Raw genomic sequence first — 11,903 nt, forward strand, 5'->3', positions numbered from 1 at the left:
CCAGCCTAATAAAGACAGTACAAGAGTATATTATTCAGCATATGCAGAAATGAAGTTCCAATAAGGAAAAGCTAATATATGCAATATTAAGATTATGAAGATCCAAACTTAGGCATTATTAAAATCTAAACCTAAAGTAGTTGAAACAAGTGTTAAGATCACTAAGTATTAGTAAGATAAGTTCTTGTCCGCTGTGGCAATAAAGAACTGTTCAGCACTTAAAGCAAAAGAAGAGAAAAACACTGAACAATTACAAAAGGTGACCATCTGTTGGCTTTTCTGGTTAAGCTTACTGTTAATACTGGGCACCTTTAAATCATCAGAACATTTGCAAATTCTTTTATTTTATAAATGAACTTAAAGAATCTGAACCAAAGTGTTTACTTTCTGGTCAATGCAGAACTAGAGTCTGGCATTTCAGTAAATGGCTTGTCTTGACTTCACCTCACTTTTGGACTGACTACAAACAAAAGTTTGCCGATATGATCATAGCAACTTAATCTTAATCAAACTATATTAGTGAGACCCTTAATAGAGAGACTTGACAAATATACAAATATATTTATCTCTCCTATCCTATACAATCCAAATATCTGATTTGCAGTAACTCAACTGCAACTATTTCCTCAATGTCACTCCCTGTTGTTGTGTTGCACTGCCACTATAGTTTATTCTCACATTCACACGTTGTCTTACATTCACACATTGTGTGATCATAGGGTGAAATATGTGTGATCATAGGGTGAAATCCAGTGCTGTGCGAGTGGGCTTCCCCTCATGAAATGGGACCTCCCTCCACCACCAGCCCCCCAGCACACACACCCCAATCTGCTCCAGAGGGTCTCCCAACTCTCTGGAGCAGATTTTGGGGGATCACAGAAGGCTGCCAGCAAGGGGGGGGGGATACATTTCATTAACAGCGTTGGTTCTTCTTGCAGACAGTCACTGTTGGATTTCACCCCTAGATTCTGTTTTGTAAGCTCTCAAGGACATGCACCCTATCTTTGACCACCCATCAAACAGCCTTAAATAATGTTGACATCAACAATGGCACAAACATGAAAGGCTTAAAATAAACAGCCTTACACAGAACTGAGAATAAACTGGTCTAGCCACATGCATATCCTCCAACATTTGGAGTGGGAAAGAGGTACATTTCAACAACCATGTGCCACTGTTTGTGACACATTCACCTATGAACAAAATCCATTACTTTAAATTACCACAGTCCAGGACACAGCACGCACCCTATTCTTTGGAATCATAACTGTTGCAGTTGGACAAAACCTATGAGATGGGATGAAACAAGAGTAAGATGCACCCAGGAAACAATGAGAGCATCGCCATCCCCCATCCATACCCCCATACACACAAAGCTTTGAACTAACCACCAAACAAGATTTAGAGATTACTTGAACAAGGATAGAAAGAGCTGCTGAAGCAAGAACATATGCCCACTTAAACAAAAAAGATAAACAGTATATGAGGGGACTGTGGCGTACACATGCATTTCTTGCCTTTCAGTTGTGTATTTGCCTTTCTGTAGGTTTAATGAAGTCATGCAGCTTTCTACAAAAGATGTATTTATTTAAAACATTTCTATCTTGCCTTTCTTTGAAAGAACTCAAGACAACTAACAAAATGAAAACCATAAAAAAGCAATTTAAAACAATTATAATCTAATATTAAACACATAAAAAAACCAAAAGAGCAACAGAAAACAATAATAAACCACCAACGCAACAGAAAGTTAAAAAAAAAAACCAGACGCCATTAAAACCAGTTCAATAGCACAGCCATTTACAAACTAAAAGCCTTCCTAAAAAGGAAGGTTTTTATTAACTTCCAAAAAACCATTAAAGGGGGAAAGACAAGCCTCCCTTGGGAGGCAGTTCCAAAGCCTAGGCAGAGACACAAAAAAGGCCAAGTGTATTTCTGTACGTATTGCAGCACACAGGAAGGCATCTGAAGATGATCTCAACAGGCAGGATGGCTCATACAGAGATGGTGGTCCTTCAGATATCGCAGTCTTAAACCATGAAGGGTGTTAAAGGCCATCACCAGCACTTTGAACTGTGCCCAGAAATAGACGGAAGCCAATGCAGCTCTTTCAATAAGGAAGTCACATACTCCCGACATGAGGCCCCTGTTAACAATCTGGCAACCACATTCTGAATCAGCTGTCAAAGGCAGCCCTAAGTAGAGAGCATTGCCATAATCCAGATGTGATGTGGAGCCAGTCACAGAATGTAATGATAATATATCATTATCATTACCTGGTTCTTGTAAGGCTTACCAAGCTAATGTGCATCAAAAATGCTGTAACAAATACTGGTACTGTTCTCCCACCCTTTAGATTGCTCCTCCTTCCATCAATTGGGGAAAACTCCTGTCACCATCATCACTCATTCCCCAGAATAAGGTTGCCAAATAAAGCAGAAGAGAATACTGCACACTGCCAACACAAACTTCTCTTCATCTCTTTTGAGCTTCCGGTCTCAATCTTGAATCCCTTATAAACAAGTTAGCACACTTGTAACCACAAACCTAAATGGACACTAGAAATAAGATATATCCAGTCCACACACAAGAGATTTAACTGCTAGAGACCCTGGAATTAGGAGCTGAAACCAAGGATAGGGAAGGCACTCCTTGGTAAATAGGGTTAAGCTGAAGCGATGAGAATTCTGTTTCCAACAAGATTGCCTACAGAAGCTCACAAAAGTAGAGTACAAAAGCGCACTGAGGTTGCCCTGTTGAATTTCTTCCTGTCATTCCTTCAGAAGCACAAAGAGCAGGGATGGGTTATACCGAAGGGGAGTTACCCTGCTGGATTTCTGCTTGCCATACCCCTATTAACAGCATATGAAACACTGGGGCTAAAAGGCCATGAAATGCATTGAGCGCAGCCTGTAGCTCTTTATAAGCTTTTGCTCTCTGGAATTGGTCCCAAAAGAGAAATAAACCCAAACTGCGACGGAGTAGGAGGAAGGAGAGGACCACAGCGGGGGCCCTCTCCCCCCACCCCTTTCCACAAGCCCCTCGCCGATGCGCTGGCCACCGGGGCAGCCTTTGCCCACCAAGAAGTGGACACCACTCAGCCCCTCATTATAGAAGGGGAAGGCGAAGCGCTCCCGCGCCACAGGCGTCGTCGCCTGCCAGTTCTTCGCGGGCTTCCGCCGGCTCGAGAACCAGGGGTCGGCGAGGACGCCGTGCCCGGCCCTGAGCGGAGGGTTCCCTCCACCCCCGTGCTTGTGCGTGGGCCCTGAGGAGAGGCAGGGGGTGAAGTCGACCCTGGAAGTGGCGGCCTGAAGCGGGGAGGGCAAGTCGAGGGGCCCACCGTTGGAGCAGGAGAGTGGGCAGCAGGCGGAGGAAGAGGAGGCGGTCGGTTGCTCGCCTGAGAGGGCGGCGGCGCAGACGAAGAGAGGCTTCCCACACCGCGGGGCTCGGCTGTGGCCACTACTTTCAACGGCGGGGCCCGAGGGGAAGGAGGGGCAGGTGCCACCGCTGCTGGGGGTGATAATAGCGGCGAGGAGGAGCAGCCGCCGGGGCCGAGGGAGGTACTGGCGGCGGCTTCCTCACGTGGCAGCGGGTGATGTAATAGACATAATGGTGCAACCTCCACAGAACGTGACATAGCAAATCTTTGTTATCTTCCCAAAATATAGGTCAAGAGCCTTTAAAATGAACATGTTCCTAGAAAATATTAGTAGGTTAACAGTTTTCCTCTCTTTTGAGGCAGAAGTGAGAACTGCCCTGATCAAACAATGGAGAAATCTAGGATTTTAACATAGCTATGATTGTTCAGGAGTGTGTTCCTTCCCTCCATCCTTCCCAAACACAATGTAGCAGCAGAGACAAGAGTGCTGGACTTTGGTATTTAGTGTGCACCCAGAAATTCCCTCTCCAGACCATGAGATGAAGTAGTCTTAGAATGTTCTATGTCCCCGAAATTCCACATATCCCAGTAGTTCAATGAGTCATTTTAGCATTGCTTTGTTTTGGGGGGGGCTCTTTAAATTTATTTTCTTAATTTACATACATATTTTGACAAACCTAGAGTAGGCTTCAAGTATATTAAAACTCCTCTTAATTTTGGGTGGTTCATCCCATTTTGCTTCCTGGTAAGGCAGCTGTTCAGCCAAGTTCACTAGTAAGGGGAACAAGTGGGACCTGCTACAAAATGTTGCAGCATATCCTCCTTTAGGATTCACGTTCAGGGTTCCAGCCTGCTGTTACCTCCAAGCAGAGCATTCCATTCTCCCCACCCGTTCTATTTTTCCTTTTCGCTTTATATTCTGTAGGTCAGTACTTCCAGGGCTTTGGAGGGCTTTTAAACCCCATATGTGCTTTTTTTAAAAAAGGTTGTTTGTATTTCTGCAAACCTTGGGGTTCCTCCAAACATAGATACTTCCCTCTTACTTTTCAGTGACCCTATTTTAATGAAATCCTGGGAGCACTCACCACTTGAGCTTATTATTGGCCGATAATAATTAGCATTTATCAGAGACTGGTTCTGTACTCAGTGTCATCATCACACCTTCTAATAGTGTATATAGTGAGTAGGTGAGATAGGGAATCTAATCTGCCTTAGTGACTGTAAACAATCAAAAGTGGCAGTTATACCAGATTAAATTGTCCAGAATATAACCAGGAAGTTTCTGGCCTGGAGGAAAGATGTTAATTCCCACTTTGTAGAAAGCAGTTAAGAACTTAAGAAGAGCCATGCTGGATCAGACCAAAGGTCCATCTAGTCCAGCATTCTGTTCACACAGTGGCCAAACCAGCTGTCATGGGAAACCCATAAGCAGGACACAAGTGCAACAGTACCTCCCAGTTGGACTGGGAAGGGATGGGATTTAGACTATTAGTTTTTAACCATTAGCAAGAAGAAGGCATTACTGAACTGGTCAAACACATCTCCTTCAACAGAAAAGTCTCTCAAAACTATAAAGAAAGGTTATGAATCATTACATAAACGTCTACCATAACCAGACTGATTGCTGACTGACAAGGACTTATGCTCACATGCCAAGAACATATCACAACATTTGCAACTTGGCACAAAGCTTTATACTGAGCCAAAGTTTGGTAGGAGATAGTCAAGAGAGAGAAAAACCCTCTCAGGTTTAATGTAATGGGCAAATTTCTGACGAAAGGGATGTCATGGCCATTGGGCAGACAGCTCCAAGATATGGGCATGCAGAGCAAACAAGAACTAGACCTTTTGGTGACAGGTATACAGGGCAGGGGGTGGCAGTGTCTAGAAATGTGAAGGCCTGGGAGGGAAATCTGTTTTCAAAGATCTTTTTTTATTTCCCCGCAAAAAACAACAGTTTGGGATTATGAAATTTTTTTTAGAATGATGAATGAAATGTTTATTCCCCTTTCCTTGTGTGTCTTGTCTTTTTAATTTCTAAGGCTGATGGCAGGGCCTGTCTCTCTTCTTTTATTGATGTGAGCTGCTTTTGGAGATAATCATCTGAAAAGCAGGATAAAAATGCAGTAAATAAATAAGGTGCTCATATATTGCTACCCAGTCTTTATCCCCACAAACTGATTTCTAAAAGCAATGAAAGAAGACTTCTATGTACAACTAGAGATGAAAAATTTCTGGAAAAGTCAAACCATGGGAGGAAATTTTTTTTTTAATCCTCTCTGCAAAATTCCCAGTATAGTTATTTCTTCTGTTCCTTATTAAAATTATTGATTAATGTATCTTTTTATTGATAAACATTTAGGGATGCCCTAAATCATGCTCTGTTTCCCAACATGTAGTCACTATATTGTTACAGTTTGGATTTTGTTCTATAGAGTTCTGTGTTTCTGGGCTTTTTCTGGTTAGATGCTATAGCAGTCAATGAATGTAGTTCTAAAACCCACATGTGAGTTATCCCAACACTGCCAAGGAACAACATTTGAGTTATCCGACCTGTTCCTTTAAAAAACAAGAAAAGAACAACTTTGAGTTTTCAGTCTATAGAACTCACTGCTACAGTTTTAATAAAGTTCCCAATTAAAGCTCACCATTAGGGAATGCTGCCTCAGCTATAAAACTCTTAACCACTGCCATCAAAATAAATGCTCTATATGTAAAAGAAACTCAGCAGCCTGGTTCCTAGGGCGCAGGCATGAGGTTGACACCATCACTAGAGACAACGTTCCAAAATGAACAAAAATTTGGTTTATTAAAGGGAATTATTTACAAAAGGAATAAAATGTAATTCCATATAATAGTTGAGATTGCGTAAGGTTTCTTAAATTAACTCTGCTTGGTTAGCATTCCTAATAGGAAAGAGATAAGCTGGCGCTTTCCAACACATGTGGACGGTACCAGATTGGGGAAGGCTGGATAAGAGTCTTTATAGAATCATAGACTAGTAGGGTTGGAAGGGGCCTTCAAGGCCATTGAGTCCAACCCCCTGCTCAATGCAGGAATCCAAGTCAGAGCATCCCTGACAAGTGGCTGTACAGCCTTGTCTTGAACGCCTCCAGTGTGGGAGAGCCCAGCACCTCCCTAGGGAATTGGTTCCATTGTCGTATTGCTCTAACAGTCAGGAAGTTTTTCCTGACGTTCAGCCGGAATCTGGCTTCCTCTAACTTGAGCCCATAATTCCGTGTCCTGCACTCTGGGATGATCGAGAAGAGATCCTGGCCTTCCTCTCTGTGACAACCTTCCAAGTACTTGAAGAGCACCATCATATCTCCCCTCAGTCTTCTCTTCTCAAGGCTAAACATGCCCAGTTCTTTCAGTCTCTCTTCATAAGGTTTTGTTTCCAGTCCCCTGATCATCTTTTCCAGTCCCCTGATCACCGTCTTCTCCAGCTAAATAAGCTCTCAACAGTTTTTCCTTCAGACCAGATTTCCTAAACACACCCCCAGCCAATTCCTCACAAACATGAATAGATAATGTACACAAGTCTTCCTCTGCCCCCAGCTCTTCCTGCGTTTTATGGCTTCTAGTATGATTCATATTTCAGGGACTATGCTTGCTGAAGTTTCTTCTGGTCAGACATAAAACAGGAACCTAAAATGTATTACATATAACTTTGCTCATAAAATTATCATGTTTTGTATATTAAATTTAAAAGTATAGTTTATTCAGATAATAATTACACATTTACTAAGTTTACTTTTAAATATTTTTAACTTTAATTATAATGTTGGGAGTCAGTCATTATACATAATACACTTTGTTCCTAAAGTAACAAAGTGACTTTAGATCTGTAAAGAGTGTTTAAAAAAAGTAAATATTGCATATTTATCAATTTTTCCTAAAAGATTTGATTTTTCCACCTCCATCTGGAAAAAAATGTCCATTGGTCCATCTGTGTGCCCCCCTGCTTCAAAATTTTCAGAAATTTTACATCTCTACCAGTGTCTGTAATAGCTGAGGTCCCAATGATGCCACCAGCTGCCCCTGGGAGGTTTGAACCCCCTCAGGTATGTGCCCCCCACCCCGTTTCGTGCTGTGTGCAGCAATAGCAACAGGACCTCCTCTTCTTTACCTCCTCCTGCCCCCAGACTCAGAGGGCAGGTTGTACAGGGAAGCTACTGCTTGCTCATTCACAAAAGTGACTGATTGATAGTTGTAAGGCCCGTCTGCCACTGAAATCAATAATTGATCTTCGCCCCTGTGAGGAGCTATGGTAAGGATTTGGTCTACCAAGCAGCCCAGAAGGACAGCAGAGGTGAGGAAGAGGAGGAGGCTGCTCCTGACTTTGCCTGCTCATGTTCCCTCTGGGCGGCACAGCAGGAAGAAGTAGAACACCCCAGGTGAGTTTCCCACTGTGTGAGAGAAAGTTAAGGCAGCACCTGCTCCTTGCAGAAACAGCTGCTGCCTCTTCTTGATTATTTGTCCTCGCTTTTGATGGCAGAGTGAGACAGATCAGGCTCCATGGCACTGTCCAGAGAGAGAGAGAGAGAAGAGTGTAAGCTACGTGCTCACCTTCTCAATTCGCACCACAGCACCAGCCAGACTGAGGAGCACAGTCATGCTAGTGGGCAGAGACTACAGCCTTGTCCTCTTGTTCACTCACTTATACTCTACCTTCGGGCAGTGTGGATTGGGACCCAGCAAGCCCACTGCTCCAACAGCACAAGAGGCGACTCTATACATGGACGTCACCAGATGGTCAATATCGAAATCAGATTGATTATGTCCTTTGCAGCCAAAGATGGAGAAGCTCCATACAGTCAGTAAAAATAAGACCTGGAGCTGACTGTGGCTCAGATCATGAGCTGCTTCTTGCAAAATTTCGGCTTAAATTGAAGAACGTCGGGAAAACCACTAAACCGTTCAGGTATGACCTAAATCATATCCCTGATGAATATACAGTGGAGGTGAGGAATAGATTTCAGGGATTAGACCTGATAGACAGAGTGCCTGAGGAACTATGGACGGAGGTCCGTAACATTGTTCAGGAGGCAGCAACGAAATCCGTCCCAAAGAAAAAGAAATGCAAGAAAGCCAAGTGGCTGTCTGAGGAGGCTTTACAAGTAGCTCACGAAAGAAGGGAAGCGAAAAGCAAGGGAGAAAGGGGAAGATATACCCAACTGAATGCAGAGTTCCAGAGAATAGCAAGGAGAGACAAGAAGGCCTTCTTAAATGAACAATGCAAAGAAATCGAGGAAAACAACAGAATGGGAAAGACTAGAGATCTCTTCAAGAAAATTGGAGATCTCAAGGGAACGTTTTGTGCAAAGACGGGCATGATAAAGGACAAAGAAGGCAGGGACCTAACAGAAGCCGATGAGATTAAGAAGAGGTGGCAAGAATACACAGAAGAACTATACAGGAAAGATCTGAATGTCCCTGATAGCCATGATAGTGCGGTCATTGAACTTGAGCCGGACATCCTAGAGAGTGAAGTCAAGTGGGCCTTAGGAAGCATTAGTAACAACAAAGCTAGCGGAGATGACAGTATTCCAGCTGAGCTATTTAAAATCCTAAAAGATGATGCTGTTAAAGTGCTGCATTCAATATGCCAACAAATTTGGAACACTCAACAGTGGCCACAAGACTGGAAAAGGTCAGTTTACATTCCAATTCCAAAGAAGGGCAACGCCAAAGAGTGTTCAAACTACCGCACAATTGCGCTCATTTCACATGCCAGCAAGGTGATGCTCAAAATCCTACAAGCTAGGCTTCAGCAGTATGCGAACCGAGAACTACCGGAAGTACAAGCTGGGTTTCGAAGAGGCAGAGGAACTAGAGATCAAATCGCCAACATTTGCTGCATCATGGAGAAAGCAAGAGAATTCCAGAAAAACGTCTATTTCTGCTTCATTGACTACGCTAAAGCCTTTGATTGTGTGGATCACAACAAACTGTGGCAAATTCTGAAAGTGATGGGAGTACCAGACCACCTTACCTGTCTCCTGAGAAACCTGTACGAGGGTCAAGAAGCAACAGTAAGAACCAGACATGGAACAACCGATTGGTTCAAAATTGGGAAAGGAGTACGACAAGGCTGCATATTGTCACCCTGCTTATTTAACTTATATGCAGAGTACATCATGAGAAACGCCGGGTTGGATGAATCAGAGGTCGGAATTAAGATTGCCGGGAGAATTATCAACAACCTCCGATATGCAGACGATACCACCCTAATGGCAGAAAGCGAAGAGGATCTCAAGAGCCTCTTGTTGAGGGTGAAAGAGGAGAGTGCAAAAGCTGGTTTGAAACTCAACATTAAAAAAACTAAGATCATGTCATCTGGCCCTATCACTTCCTGGCTATGCCAGGAAGGGGAAGAAATGGAAGCAGTGAGAGATTTTACTTTCTTGGGCTCCAAGATCACCGCAGACGGTGACTGTAGCCATGAAATTAAAAGACGCTTGCTCCTTGGGAGGAAAGCTATGGCCAACCTAGACAGCATAGTAAGAAGCAGAGACATCACCTTGCCGACAAAGGTCCGTCTAATCAAAGCTATGGTTTTCCCAGTAGTAATGTATGGCTGTGAGAGCTGGACTATAAGGAAGGCTGAGCGCCGAAGAATTGATGCTTTCGAACTGTGGTGCTGGAGAAGACTCTTACGAGTCCCCTGGACTGCAAGGAGGTCAAATCAGTCCATCCTAAAGGAAATCAACCCTGAGTGCTCATTGGAAGGACAGATTTGACAGCTGAAGCTCAAATATTTTGGCCACCTAATGCGAAGAGAAAACTCCCTGGAAAAGACCCTGATGCTGGGAAAGACTGAGGGCAAAAGGAGAAGGGGACGGCAGAGGATGAGATGGCTAGATAGCATCACGGATGCAATGAATATGGACTTGAGCACGCTCCGGGAGACAGCGCAGGACAGGAAGGCCTGGCGTGCTATGGTCCATGGGGTCACGAAGAGTCGGACACGACTGAACGACTGAACAATAACAACAAAGCCCACTGCACTGCCCAGAGAAAAAGGGAGACTGAGCAAGCAGATGCAGTAGCTGCTCCTTTATTCAGGATGGCCCTGCTGGGCATGCTACCCGAAGAGGGATAGCCAGCAAGCAAAAGGAACTCCTGCAAGAAGAGGGTGAACAAGAGGGCAAAGGCAGTGGCTTGCTTGCTGGGCTGTGTCAGAGGACCCAGTCTTCCCCAGCGTGCCATCCAGGAAGAGTGTGATCCGACACCTCTGCCCTGCTCTCTCCTGGTGATGCAGTAGGGAAGACTGAACCCTGGGCGGGGTGAGGGGGGAGAACGGGGGCACTGGGCTTCGCTCTGCAGGCGCTGCCCACCCATGCCAGGCCCGGCCCCTAAACAACATCAGCAACTCACACGTAAAAGTCGTTGAGGCAGGCAGGGGCTCTGCCCAGGCAATGCTGTTTACTAGGAAGACGCGCGCGCACGTACACACGTTCTCACTGCCAGCAGCCAGCGAGCTGCGAGCGGCGGCCGTTCATTCTCGCGGTCGAACTATGCCATTTCCTCCTGCCTGTCTCCCCGTGACGAGGCGCGACAGCACGCACAGAGTCGGCCTGGCGGGCGGAGCAAGCTGAGGCCTCGCGCCGACGCATCACGCCGCTCGCGCCAAGCGGCGTCCTGAGACGCGCGCGTGCCCGGCCGGAGCCCCAACCGAACAAGTGGGGAAGGGGGGGGGCTATACCCTCCAGCAGAGGGCCGAAGAGTTAATTCAGGGCCCCCGGTCCACCCTTGGAAAAGGCGGAGCTCCAAACAGGAAGAAGGTGCCGACGAGGGCTGCGTGGAGATCGCCGCAGGAAGGAGGCGGGGCTCGGAGATGTCACGGCAGGGCTGGCAAGGGCGGACGGGAAGAGGGGCGGGAGGGCGGACGGGCGGCGACAAGGTTAGGAGCGGAGTTATTGGGGATGCGCTAAAAGAAGTGATGGGGAAGTCCGTGAAAATAGAGGGAGCTGTAAGTGCCGTGTCACACGACCGGCCTCCGCTTAAGTCAATTGCACGCTGCAAATAAAGCGAGGAATGAACCCTGCGAGGGAGTGGGATGTGTCGGAGAGAAATGAAGTGGTTTATACCGCTCTTCGTGCTGCATTGTTTTTAATGTTAAGTTTTAATGTTTGCTTTATTGTTATTTCATTATACCCTGCGTGTGGCTTTGGGAAGTAGAGCAGGACTCTCGTAAATGAACAGACAACCCATATTAATCACACTGAAAGGGCGGGATACCAGGGAGTAGCAAGGGCAGACTATGAGAGACTGGGATGACGGCAGTGGGGGGCCTGGGGACGGGAGTGATGCCCTCGCCCCCCCGGGGGCGGCTTATGTTATCTATGAATGCAAGCAAGTACAGTGAACTGATAAGAGACGTTTGGTCTTCAGTTTTATTTCTTCCATCATAAAATAAACATTTAAGTATTTAGTCCAGGGGCACATTAACAAACAACTTTTAACATAGACTTGATCTGCGTGATTATTGATGGGGCAACACCTAAAAATTAAAAAACAA

At 45.2% G+C, this 11,903-nt stretch overlaps 1 protein-coding gene across 4 annotated transcripts in view; it reads right to left on the minus strand.

The window, feature by feature from the left end:
• Positions 1-10,924, minus strand: part of FBXL4 (F-box and leucine rich repeat protein 4) — a 58,411-nt gene extending 47,487 nt beyond the window's left edge. For 2 of the 4 annotated variants that reach the window (XM_084827163.1, XM_084827165.1), the window contains exon 1: positions 10,760-10,924. The gene's annotated coding sequence lies outside the window, so the exon portion shown is untranslated. Of the gene's footprint in view, positions 1-7,815; positions 7,904-10,759 lie in introns of all 4 variants that reach the window. The other 2 variants (XM_084827164.1, XM_084827162.1) reach the window with 2 other exon arrangements.
• Positions 10,925-11,903: the final 979 nt, after the last annotated feature.

The sequence above is a fragment of the Heloderma suspectum genome, chromosome 1, assembly GCF_057233095.1.
Source record: "Heloderma suspectum isolate Gila_16-S chromosome 1, 16-S_ref, whole genome shotgun sequence".
In the NCBI taxonomy this organism is placed as follows: domain Eukaryota; kingdom Metazoa; phylum Chordata; class Lepidosauria; order Squamata; family Helodermatidae; genus Heloderma; species Heloderma suspectum.